The sequence below is a fragment of the Drosophila sechellia genome, chromosome 3R, assembly GCF_004382195.2.
Source record: "Drosophila sechellia strain sech25 chromosome 3R, ASM438219v1, whole genome shotgun sequence".
Classification (NCBI taxonomy): Eukaryota; Metazoa; Arthropoda; class Insecta; order Diptera; family Drosophilidae; genus Drosophila; species Drosophila sechellia.
Window position 1 is genome coordinate 27,795,272 of NC_045952.1, and position 13,490 is coordinate 27,808,761.

Consider the following 13,490-nt stretch of genomic DNA (forward strand, 5'->3'; position numbering starts at 1 on the left):
GTTTTATTCCGTTTCCCTTTCCGTTCGCTGCCTTTGACCTCCGCTTCACTTGGGCTTGGCTCTAAGTTGGCCCAAAACATTCGGACAGGCCCCGAAATTGATTGTTCCGCACATGTCTCGTGCAAAACTTTGGCCACAGAAAACTATCAGCAGTTAACCACAAATATGTTTACCCCCAAATGCTCAGATGTCATATGTAGATTGATAAACCCCAAACGTGCTTTGTCAATAAAGTTTTCAAGTCATCTAGTTGTGGACTTGCTATTCGACATTTGCCTTTTGATAAGACTGTGCTTGAAATGTGTGACTTTTTGGCATTTTAATAAATATGGTACGTAGAACTATAATACTGTTTAAAAATATGCAGTTAAAAGATATTTGCAGCGTTCTTTCAGCAACATGAGTAAAATATCGAACTCATATTGTCCATTTGAATTAGTTTTGTACAAGGTCCATTGAGTTATAAGCTTCCTAAATTCGACCTTGTGATCTAGTGCTGCCGAAACACATGTCAATGAGCATGCATTATTTATGGGAGCCCAATTGAGTGGCTGATTCTGTGGTGGCGCTGCTGCTGATTGAAACCCAAAGACGACGGCCAGGTCAGGGGTCAACTGAGTCGGCCATCAATAAATCGGCCGCTGATTGCCGTCCTTGAATGTCCTTGCTTGCCCACTCCTGGCTGCCAAATATACTGGGGCCATGAATCGTTATTAAATGCCGCCGCAGCACTGGGCAGCTGAGGAAACCGCTTCTCGCAATTAATGGGGATCGATCGCGGACGGGCAACGCTGCGTATGCGCGATGTGGGGCAAAGCAAACGGGCGGCGCATTAATTAAATGCATTGAGTATGAATGCAAATGCTATTGCATCTCATTATGCGGCACTTTAAGTTCTTAACTTTTTAATAATCTCAGCGTATATGTAATCTGCTTAATGTTGTCGGAATAAAGCGGAATATAATGCGGAGAAGAAGCGGCGGCCAGTTGATGGTGGACAAGTGCCAGCGGCAAATAAGTTAAAAAGCATTTAATGCAGCGCCAGCATTAAAAATAAATAAAAAATATGAAAATCCTCACGCAGCTGGTCCGCGAAACTCACCGGCGGAGACAGCAGGGATTCGCATTCATAAATTATTTGTATTTAAATGAGGCTGCCACTAGGCTGTGGGTTTGTCAACGTGCCTGTCCGCAGCGCTGTCTGCGGTGGCTTTAATTAAATTAAACAAAATAAGGCCCGGCTGCAATCGCTGCAGGCCAAGACTATTTTCGTAACTATCTTTCTGGGAGTTGCGAGTCATTTACGAGCTGCTTGCCATCATCTTAACTGTCGCAACGTGCGCGTTTGCCACACGGAGCGATTACCGAAGGACCAAAAGGACGAACAGCACCAAGACGGTGATGCAGAGTGCAAACAAACAAGCCCGCAGCTGCTGCTCCTTTGATAAGTGGCTGAGTTTTGATTTTTCATTTACATATGCTAATTAACCCGCCGAGAACAACAAAACGGCGAAAGGCGCTCGTTGGCCGGGCAACTGAAGGATACAAGGATACAAAAGATGCTGAGTGGCTTACGAATATCACATTAATTAAGTGCAGATCACACTCCAAGGTAAACACTCTGGAAATATGGGAAAAGGGGATGGCTTTTCCTCTTCCCAACCCCTTCGACTTGTGGCTTTTCCCAGATAACGAAGGATGCGGTTTGGTTGAAGGGGTGGATTGCGGCTTGTCGAGGATTCCTGGCGGTTGTGTCGCATTATTTTTTGTCGACCTATTTGCTCAAAGCGAAATCTAATTACATTTGCACAGACAATTTACAAAATTCTTGTCTATGGGATAATGAATGCAAAGTGTCGGCAGGATAATGATTATTATTGTGACAATAATGTGATGGCTGATGGCACCGAAATTCGCGAATAACAAGCTGTCAATCTCACTCGAATTAAGCCCCAATCAACGATTGCTACTCGCCTGTCTCCATTGTCATTAAATTGGGTAAAATCTCTTCAAAGTGCTGTCGTCCAATTTTCATGTCGCTGCCCATCAATTTTTAAACACTATGACTGTTTAAAAAAGGCCAAGATATGCGAAAAAAAATCAATCATAACAGCTGCCAGAGCTTAAAAAATATGCAGTGAGTGCCGTTTGTGAATTTTTCACCATTGCAACATCAATATTAAAGTGCTAACTGAAAGCCACAAAAGAAGAAAAAAAGAAAGAAAGAAAAAAGATATTCAAAGGCAGATATTGCTGGTGTCTTTGGCACAAACTTTCTGGTCGGCAAACACAAACAATTGACAAAGTTTCGGGCTCAAGTGGTAAATAATACAATAAATAACTTTCCCAAATGAATTAGATGTGGCCCAGAAACAAGACCAGCTGGAAAATTGTGACTGGGATTGAGAGTACGTGCCCAGAAGGGAACATCGGGCTGCAACTTCATAAATTTCTTATTTCGCTTTAAAGAGCGACACTTTTTGCCCACTTTTCGCCCAGCTTTTCCCATTTCCACGCTGCTCAGTGACCGCAAAACGATTTTATGGCCGCAAAAGCGCCGAAGAATCTGCGGATGTTGCCATAAATTCCACACTTTCAGGTAAGACGAAGATATATTGATTTGTGGCCCAGGCAATTAGACACTGCCTTCTAGGGGCTAATGTATCCTGTTTTCGGAAACCGAAAAAGTTTTCCAGGCACTGCATGATCCTGTGATCACAGGCGAAGAATGTTTGCCTTTCTCGGGCAAATGGAAAGTTTTCTCGCAATTGGAAAACTGTTTACTCATCTGGCTGTTGTTAGGCTGCCGAAAGTTTGGCCAACAAATCTGGACAGTTGAACCAGTTTGACAATCAAATTCTAGGCAAAACAAATTTTCCAAGGTGCACTGCGTTGGGCATTGTGTTGGACTTTATCTGTGCCAGTTTCTTCTGCCAGGCAAATTACTGCCACAAAAAGAGAGCAACTTCGGCCATGTTGGCATAGCTGTTATTACATATTTGCATTGTCGAGTTCCGGCAACTTTTGGGCTCACAAATGGCCAAAATGCCAAATTAAATGTGCTGCAAATTGAATTCGGAATATGTTTGCTCAGAAAATGAAATGCATTAGAAGCCCCGGGGCAAGTGGTATGCTAAAAATGCATTCCCGCATTAAATTTACTAATTAACAACAACATGCACTTCGCCCAGCGGATCTGCAGTCAAAGCCAGATTTAGGCTTAATTAATATTTGATTTTAGCAAGGACTCCGGCCTCTTCGCCTGGGGGCATGCCACCATATGAATTTGTAGCAATTCATTAACATTCAAGAGAAACCCGAAACATCGTGTGTGCAAGTGCAGCTACGAATATGGCCAGAAATAAATATATTTTCCAGCAGGGAAGCCCCTGTCGCAAAAACCCTTTCAGCACCCGGGCTTTGAGCTATAAATAAGAACAACAATGCGACATTTTCAAGGACATTTTCCTTGCCCAGCTGGCCGGTGCCGCTGTGGAATTCGGCTTGTTTCTTTTTTTTTCGTCCTTTGGGCTGGGAAAATTTATACGACTTGCTAAAATTGCACATAAATTAAATTTATGTTTTATGAGCGTTGTCCTTGCCGCTGTCCTATTCCCCGCTCCCCCGCCCCCTCCTCCTGCCCGGTTGTGTTTTGTTTTGGTTAAGTTTTCGCTTGACTTTTCTTGTTTTTCCCGTCTCTTCCTGGGTTTTCCTTTTTGTTTTTGGGGCCTAGTCCTGGTTCTAAGTTTGGTTCACGTGCCGGAAAATCGCATTTATTTAATACGCACAGTAAATTTTCAGCACTTGGAACTAAATAGACGCACATTTAGTGCTGCCCCGATAGCTTTTCCTCCCCTCCCACCCCTCACCCTGCAGTTTTTCCGATTTTCCCAGCCTGTCTGAGCCCCTACATGACATTAATAATTCACTTTGCGCAGTCAATTTGGCCAAATCGCTTTGGCTATTCGAGATGGCGAAAGTCCGGCCATTTTTTTGTCTCTTCCGTCGCTGATGTTGATGTTCATTATTTTTAAACGTCGCTGACAGTTGTAAATCTGTCAGGCTTATTAACCGTTAAATGTCACTTAACTGTCATTCGTTGGCCATAACAATTCGACGCGAGCCGCGGGCCAAGCAAATGGAGTCTGAAGTCCGGCGATGAAAATGTGTGCATAATTCTGCACCAAAAGTTGTACATAAATTGTATGGATAACGTGGAGGGGTTGGGAGTGGGAAATGCCATTGGCATTAAGTAATGAAAGCTTGGCACTTTTCCCCCCAGCCGTAATTATTTTCCCCGTCTTTATTACATTTAAATGCCAATTTATTGCCTTCGATTAAATTATGCCCCGCCTCCGGCAAAGAAAATCGTGTGATATATATTATGGAAATGATTTACTGTTCGCCCAGAATCCTCCTACACAGAACTTTGTGGGCTTACCAAGGGATAAAGCCGAGGTCTGATCAAATATGGAATATATTTTTGTGGCGAATAACAATCGATCGAACTGGTTAATAAATACAAAACACAAAGAGTGACTCGCCATGCGGGGCTTAAAAGGCCTTTTGTGTTTATAACAATTCCAAGCCAAGCTTTTTTCGGACGTTAACAAAACCTTTTAAGGTGGGTTTATTTCATTAAAAGCCGAACAACTAGGATATGAAGTCAAAAAACAGCATTTGCCCATGCACTGCGGACCGGACTGAAACGAATACAAATACATTTTCATAAATCTGGCAGCACTTTAATAATTTCCGCTTATCTCGTCTACTTGCAGCTTGTTGTTTTTATGGGCCTGACCGCTTCTGCTCCGACTTTGCCATTTTATAAATCGCTTGACACAGCAACAAGCAGCCAGGATCGGCCAAAGTACAAAACTAAACAATGCAGGCTCAGTCTGGGAATCAGATCCAGAGGCGGAGGCTACTTTGTAGCCATGTCTGTGGCATCAGAGTCGGAAAACACAGGGGAAAAACGAGGAAATAGGGGGGATACATACATACATACATAGAGGAATATGAAAGATGGCAATAAATATTGTGCAGGCATTAAACGCTGTCTTATTTCACTTGCAAGGCTGTGAGTCTGTGAGGAAGCATTGAACTGCCGGCTTCTATCTGTGAGCTTGTTCCGGTTTTCCACTCTCGAGTGGCAGGAGCAGCTTTTCTTCGCCAGGCATTTCCACACCATTAAATTGACAATGCAATAAAATAGCCCTGGGCCAGATGCTAGCCGGCTGACTGAAGTGCGTTGCATACTTCCAGGACTTTCTCGACTTCCAGGACACTCGGGCAGGGGCATTAATAACACAAACAAACATTCATCTCCTGGCGGGGAGCGTTTGCCCCACAACCGCAGTGCTTTGCACGCCAAATTAAGTAAACTAAATGGTTACAAATAGCTAGCCACGCCCCGATTTCCAACGCCCAGACACTCTTTTGCACACAGAGAGAAAATGAACTCATCTTCTAACAAACTTGAATTTTTGTCAGTTTGTGTGGTTGGAATTGTGGCATACTGTTGAGCACTCATACTGATTAGTATCTGTTTTATTTCATTTCCATTAAATGCTTCGTTTTTCTGTGTGCATTATCAATAAAGCACATTTGTTTGCAAAGCCAGTGCAGTATTTCAAAAAGCGATCCGAGCGTTGGCTGCCAACTCATTGCCAGATATCTCTTAATTCTTAAGTGAAGCGGAGCATTGGAGTTACGAGTTACGAGTGCGAGTGCCTCAAAGGGAGCAGAACCTCCGACTTCTCGGACTGCCTAAATATTTCAGCACACGAAACAAGCAAATCGTTTAGTGCGCCCAACTTCCGTTTGGTGAAAGGCAACGGAAACGCTGCCAGTTGGCCCACACTCACACACGCTCAGATAGCCAGGACATGCAATCACTGCTCCCGAGCATGTGCATGTGTGTGTGTGTGCTGCACATAATCGCAGTTCACTGCCCATCGAGGCACTTGCAATATGTCAGACCACAGGACGACGACTGGCTGCCCAAGATACCAAAACGAAAACGAGTACTAGCACCACTTTCATGGGCCTTGGCAGCGGCCATCGACCACACCGTCCATCGGACATCGTCCATCGTCCATCGCCTATCCACCATCTAAAATCGACCATCCGACCATCCGACATCCGATGGCCAACACTTTCGACGGCTTTTGTCGGCCTGGCCGACGGGAACAACAACGGCCATACAAAAGGAGCCGGCAAGATGAAGCCAAGCAACTTTACATGCAGGTCCAAGAGGTGTTGAAAGCAATTGGCGTTAGAAAAATGTATTCAGCACCACTCACACCAAAAGCACTGAGCAAAAAAAGGGTTACAACAAAGTAGATAATATATAAAAGGATAGAAATATGTAAGATACCATTCTATCACATAAGTGAGAAAGTGATTAATACTCAATGGTAAATGGATATATTTCAGGATTGGTATACCATTATACACCCTATTTTCGCACAGTGCTCTCACATGAAGAGGGCTAAAACGCATCGAGGCGTTGACAGCGTCGACGAGAGTGGGGTTATAAAATGGTAGGGTGCGGGGTTGGTGGCTGGCAATAAAAGGATGTGCTGGGGAAAACCAAACGTGCCTAAAAATGCAGAAATTTTCTAGCTTGCAAAGCGTGAAAAGATAGTTTGCCATCAGCACTAAAGACCGCTCCACGAACGCCGACTTTCCCCCTGGAAAAACAGCCCCAGTCCGCCGATTTTCCGCATTTCCCAAGAAAAAACCTCCTGGCTCCAAACCAACACTTCTGCCGCCTTGTGGGCGTGGCCTGGTAACGCGAAAAAAGGTAATTTCTCTTTGAACAGCTCGACGCTGGCGAAAAGGGGGGCGAAAATGAATTGCTAGAGGCTGGCTGGCAAGGAGCTGCCTCTGTGAGTGTGTGTGTGTGCGAGGGGGTAATGATTTTCCATACACAATTTGTGTGGCTCCAATATGCAAAATAGTAGACCATAAAAGTCAGCCGCCTCCCAGAGGTGTTAATTTGAAGCAAATGTCGGGATGGGATCAAGTTTAGGGGACTAGGAAAAGAATTTTGGGCGCTTGACACTTTGCTACACCGAAACAATGACACACGATGAACTTTGGAATAGATGGAAAGGGATTTATATTTTATTAAAGATCTGGTGTACAAGTTACTAGTGGCCCCTCGGAATAAGTGCAGCCAAAAAGGGATAAGGCTTAAGTTGTCCATGGAAATGATTGACTTATGCTGATATGGCAACCGCTTTTGGGCAGCTTGTTAGTGGTCCAAAATACACATTTCCAGGGATTGCTGGAGCTGGGGCCAGCTTGATTGGACACAACGATGATTGGAGCCGGATTGATTATTTCTCAGGGCAATTTAAGTGGCAGTCAAACAGTGCTCCGGCGTATCCATCATCTCACCCGGAACGGAACGGATCGGAAATTGCTCCCCATGCAGCGTTTGCCGCCGAAAAGTTAACTATTCGCCATAATCGAAATGGCAGGAAAGCATATTTCGCTTTCTATTTCCAGGCCTACACAGCCCCCAGCCCCCAGGAGCATGCCCTCAGGTATCGTTGTCAAAAATAACAACATCAACTCAACTAACTGCCAAAAAAAAGAAGAGAAAAGATCAACAATCAGTGGAGGGGGAAGAGCCTGGGAGTAAATTACAAATTAAATCATAAAACGGAAGTGACAGCGTGCGCAGCACAGAGCACAGATTTGGATTTATTACGTGACCAGAAACATTAAACGTTTTGCCATTAACACACGCGCTTTGGGCCAGGACTTGAAGCACGGCTAAGAGGGGGGAGGGGGGGAAATAGGATATACAAGTAGTGTGCAAGGACATGCCGTGTATCTCTTTTATCTGTATCCGTATCTGTATCTCTAACTAAGCCAGCTGGCCATGCGAACTCAGTTACTCGCTTGGCCACGTTAATTGTTTTTGCCACTAACTATGGTTTTTAGTTAATATTATTTTAATATATGCTCGAGCGGCTTAAAAGTATTGTACGATATTTGTGCATTGTCTGTAATCGATACCCCGTTTCTTCAGTTTGCCTACTTCAAAGAAACCCATTGTTTGGCTGCCAATTATTTCGAGCATTGCAATTACTCGTAGTAAGTTAACAGCTAATAAATTATGCATTTGGCCAAACACTTTCAGGGCCAGAGAACTTTGTTTTGCGGTTGCCAATGACAACTCGGCGCGGTGGGGTAGCCAATTATTTTGGCCTTCTTTATCAGGGCTCAGGAATCCGGCAGTCCAGTCGCTCATTATTCACTTTATGCATCAGTTAATGCAGGCAATAAAACTCGTTTGTGTCTCCGTGTGATTTGTCAAGCACAAAAGAGCACCGGCCGAGGTATAAAGTAATTTCCATTTAATTGACATAATTGCGCACACTTCACATATTTAATCAATTGTCAAAGCAACACGCACACACAAACACTACTCAAGCGACACTCACACACACGCAGTCCCCCTACCACACACACACACACACTATCGCAATTGTCTGTTGCTCACTTTGCCGTTAAGCTGACAATGACAGAAATGGCAATTTTATTGGCAGGCTCCGGCTAAATGGCCACTGGCATAGATAAATATTTGTTGGCTTGCCAAAGCGCGCCACACACGCACACCCCACACACACACACGCATGATGGAAGGAGGAGGGGCTCCAACACGTTCACACTGCCGAGCCAAAGCTTTCACTCAAATGTCACTTATCGCCTCACCGACAACACACGCACACACACACACACAATCGTCCAGCACTCAAACTTCAACCATCTGTTTACCATACATCCCAATATGTGTGCCATTATGCACTGGGCGAAAATACGCGCTTTAAGTATTAATTGTGCTTAAAAGGAGCTTGCTATTGAATAATTGTGAGTAGATGCATATTATGGGTAGCTAAATTCACTCAAATCTATCTAACTTCTCCATTAACTGAGTTCTAAGTTCTGTTTAATTAAGAGCCCATTTTTTTGTGTGCAAATTTGTTTTAGACTTCGAGCACTGAGATCCGTGCCATGATGACAGACAATCCCGGTAGAATCTGTTGGCTGTTCAAATATATTTAACGAGGGCCTCCCGATTATGCCGGCTATATATGCATACATGTGCGTGTGGAACAAAAAGCCCACTGTGCTGTTAATTACCCGACATGAGTGCATAAATATGGCTCAAGTCGAAAGACCCTGCGCACACAACTCAAGGACTCAAGGACGCTGGACTCCGGACTGCGAACGTCCGGTGGTCCTGGCCAGGACAACTCAAAAATGGCCAGGAGCTGCGGCAGCGGCTTGCAGTAATTATGCAATACGATTCATTATGGCGACGATTGCGGCCACAAAAGGCGATGCCGGCAATTTAAGGCTCAATCAGCGAGTGACCACAACAAAAGCGGCTGCCCAGAAGGCGAAAGAAAATCACTTTAATTACGATTAATTAATGGCGCTTTAAATGGCGCCAATGCAGCGTAAGTCGTTGCAATTCATTTGCCGTAATGCGAGAGGCGGATGCATATTTTCCGGAACCTGTCACTTGGCACATGCACGCAAAGAACGCAAAGTACTCATCCCGAAAGTGTCCGGAGCAGGAGCTCAAGTTCTGACCCTTTGAAACTAGCCGAAAACTAAATTTCAAGGCTCATTGCGTGCACATAATGTGGCCAATGTGGGTGAGGTCCTGGCAGGACCTGCTCGGCCCCCTCCATCCCCTCAATCCCGTCGTTGCGATGTTCAGTGAACCTCACTAATGGAGCGGTCGTTCGGTCACACACACGAATCCATTGCCAAAAAGTTTGACTTTGTTTGGACGGACGTCTGATGGTTGGTCTTCAAGGATCAAGCGCAGAGATGAGAGGACTAGGCGAATTTGCATATGAAATACAAAAACGTTAATGATGCGTAAAATGATTCTGTTAGCTTGTAAAATTTGCAGCACCCAAAAGTCGGGCCATAAATGAATGAGCACATTTTTGTGTAAGTCACTTGTTAACCTGTTGATAAATTTATGTCCCAGCATGCGAATTTCACACGCGTTTGATTATCGATTGGCAAAAACACCACACACCCACCACTCCCAACCGAAAAAAAGTGGGCGGTAGAGTATTAAAAACCAGCGCAAATCACATGCAAAATTATGAAAAACGAGCTCCAGACAAGAGGTCCCAAAGGCGTTGGCCCGACGGCTAAAACAGGTGAAAAGCAGGTGAAACGAGTGCGAATGAGTCTGGCGGGAAGCATAAATCATTCAAATGCGAAAATCAGTTAAAGCATAATGCGGCTATAAGATTGTCTGTCTGTTTGCGCTGGAAAAACAATCAAATAAAAGGCTGTGCAGTGAAAAAAGAGGCGGAAAACCATAGATCAATGTCGCTGATTCTATGAATTTATGCGGCATTTGGCATTAAAGTGAAACCAAATTATTTAAATTTAAATGTGTAACATATTAAAAACAAAGCTTTGATCATTTTCAGGTGTGGATAAACGCGCTCAGACGTCAAAGAAGCCCGTGCAGGAGTTCCCCAAGGAAGCGTTCTCGGTCCGCTCCTCTACAACGCGTATACGGCTGACCTGCCGGTGATACCGAGCCAGTACATTATGGCAGCCACTTACGCCGATGATACTGCGTTCCTAACAACAGCAGATACCCCAGCAGAGGCCTCCCAGACTATGCAGGAGCAACTAGATCTACTGAACACGTGGCACACGAGATGGAATATATCGGTAAACAGCGACAAGTCAACCGCTACCACCTTCGCAACTAGACGCGGCACTTGCCCACCAGTTAGTTTCAACGGGTTCCCAATCCCAGAGGTAGCCAATCCAAATTATCTTGGCTTTACACTGGACAGGAGACTTACATGGAGACCACACCTGCTAAAGAAGCGGAAACAGGCGGAGAACCGAGTCCGTGAATTCTACTGGCTGATGGGCAGACAATCTAAGCTACCGACTTCCACTAAGCTCCTTATCTACAAAGCGATCATAAGGCCAATCTGGACGTATGGCATTCAACTGTGGGGCACTGCATCGAAAAGTAACATCAACATTATCCAGACATTCGAAAACAAAACGCTCCGCACAGTCACAAACGCTCACCCTTTCCACGATAATGCCACTATACACGAGGTCCTCAGCTTCCCCTGGGTGAAGGATGAGATTAAGAAAAGCAGCAGGCAGTACATGCAGAGGCTTCAAGACCACCCAAACAACCTGGCACAAGACCTGATGGACACCAGTCAACGCACCAGGAGGCTGCACCGATCACACCCTTTGGACCTCTCTGGGATTAGACACGCAAATTAAATTAAATTATACACATACATTATTATATACTTCATACATACAATATCGACAGTTATTGTATAGTTTCGCAACAATTTATGTAATCAATTAATTCTCTACCGTTAAGTTTAGTCATCAAATTTAATGATTGTCCGCGAAGGACAGTTTTAAATTAATATATCCAAAAAAAAAAAAAAAAAAAATTTTCAGGAATCATTTATTCCAGGAATTTTCTCCACGTGCACACTTTGTTTATCCAACTTTGGCTCAATGAAAATTGAGTATGATTTCATTGGCTTCTGGACTTGAATTTTAATTGCCGCCTATCGATGATAATTCCAAGAAATGTAAACAGATAGTTCTGTGTTCAATTTAGTCATGCTTTAATGCCATTGATCGGCTTTTATAATTTATGGCCACATAATGAACTCACCGATTTACCCACTTGGTGGCCATGATTTTGGACGCGGCTCGTCATGTGACAGCGGCTACATGAATAATTTAAGTGAAAGTTACAACTTTTGACAACAAATCCAGTGACTAATTAAAGCCGACGTCGGATTTATGTGTCAAGCGTTTGTCAAGCCATCCAGCGGACTGACTGTCACGGCTGGCAGCCAAAAAGTTGCCACTAACTTTGCGCCCCTCTCCGCGATTTTCCCACGCTTTTCCACAGCCCACCCCCATGCACCATCCTTTCTCATGCGGCACACGCTACTGAAATGCAGCTGTGCGATTAAATTAATAACTGCAAAGGATTAAAAAACTAACAGCCATGGCAAGGACATGGCGCCAAGTCATCTGCTCCAGCTGAAAAAAGTAACTTTCGCTGCAGCTAAGCTCGCGCAGGCTGAGTTTGCCCCTTGTTGTCAAGGGTGGGATGTTCGGGAGGGGGCCTGGCTGGTCCCCAGGCTCTCATTTGCATAATATTTACTTATGAGCCGCCTCCCAGCCGACACGCCCCTGCTGGGCCGCCCCTACCCTCCCCTCCCCTCTGCCGAGCAGCAGCATGGAGGAAAATAATTTGCTAAATTATGTCTTAAATAGTTAACAAAGTTTGCACGAAAATGTGCGGACCTTTCTCGGCCAGCAGATTTCCCAGCGATGAGGTAAACAAAACGAGCTGCACGCCCCTGAATCTTGTAGTTGCACGCCAAGAAAGGCAAATAAGTTGAATTTATCAGTACGCCTTGTGTTTCAGAAAGGTAAATTCACAACAGAAGCCTAAAACAACTTACTAATTTCAAGCGTTGTTGCCCCAAAAGGTTTTTCATTTAATCCAGCTCAATCTGTTTACACCTTTCTCTAAATTGATATTTTATTCCAGTTTCTTTCCCTCAATTTGGCCCCCAGTGTAAGCTCATTCCTGGCTGCAGATGCAGCTAAGTCCTTGTTAATTTACTCCGGCTCCCCATCATCGCCGTAGGACAAACAATGGCTTTGATGGAGCAGCAGCTCCGGCCAATGCAAACAAAGATCAGGACTGCAACTGCAAACGACGTGACAAACAGCTCGCCCTTCGATGGTCGAAAACTTAAACTAATTCGCTTTAAGCGAGCTTCAGATGCAGTCAAACAGCTCTCAACCCCCAAGCCCCTGCAATTTTCCGGCTTATCTTCACATGACGCCGGTTGAGTGGGGGGAATCCTCACGTAGACCGGCCCCCAATCGTAAATTTCGCCCCGAAAACTTTCCATTAAGAAGCTCAAAAACAGATACGCAAAGTTCCGGAGTGCTCATCGCGGGGGCGCGACATTGGCCGTGCAACAAATCACGGCCCGAAAACCGAATCCTCCAATCCTCCAATCCACCAGTACACCAATCCCAATCCCAAAACCAGACCAGGCATAATGGAAATCCCGTTGAACCTGCCGCGCTGTCCGGCGGAAAATTCCGGGGGAAATGAGGAAAGCGAAAAGGAAAGAAAGGAAAAATAGACGTTGCAGGAAGTGCACGCAGTCTGTTAGTCGGGAAACGAATATCATAATTTACTTTGTCACCCGCTGCGAATTAGCGTGCCAGCCATGTGTGTGTCTCCACAGTATATACAGATCTATATACATACATATAAAGATAGATAGATATATACGCGACCGGCCACGCCCCCTCGGCGGGCAGGAGGCCGACTCAGCGTGGCGCTTAAAAAGCCGGAACATTTTAAACAAAAGCCGAGCTGAAGGCTCTCGAACTCCGAC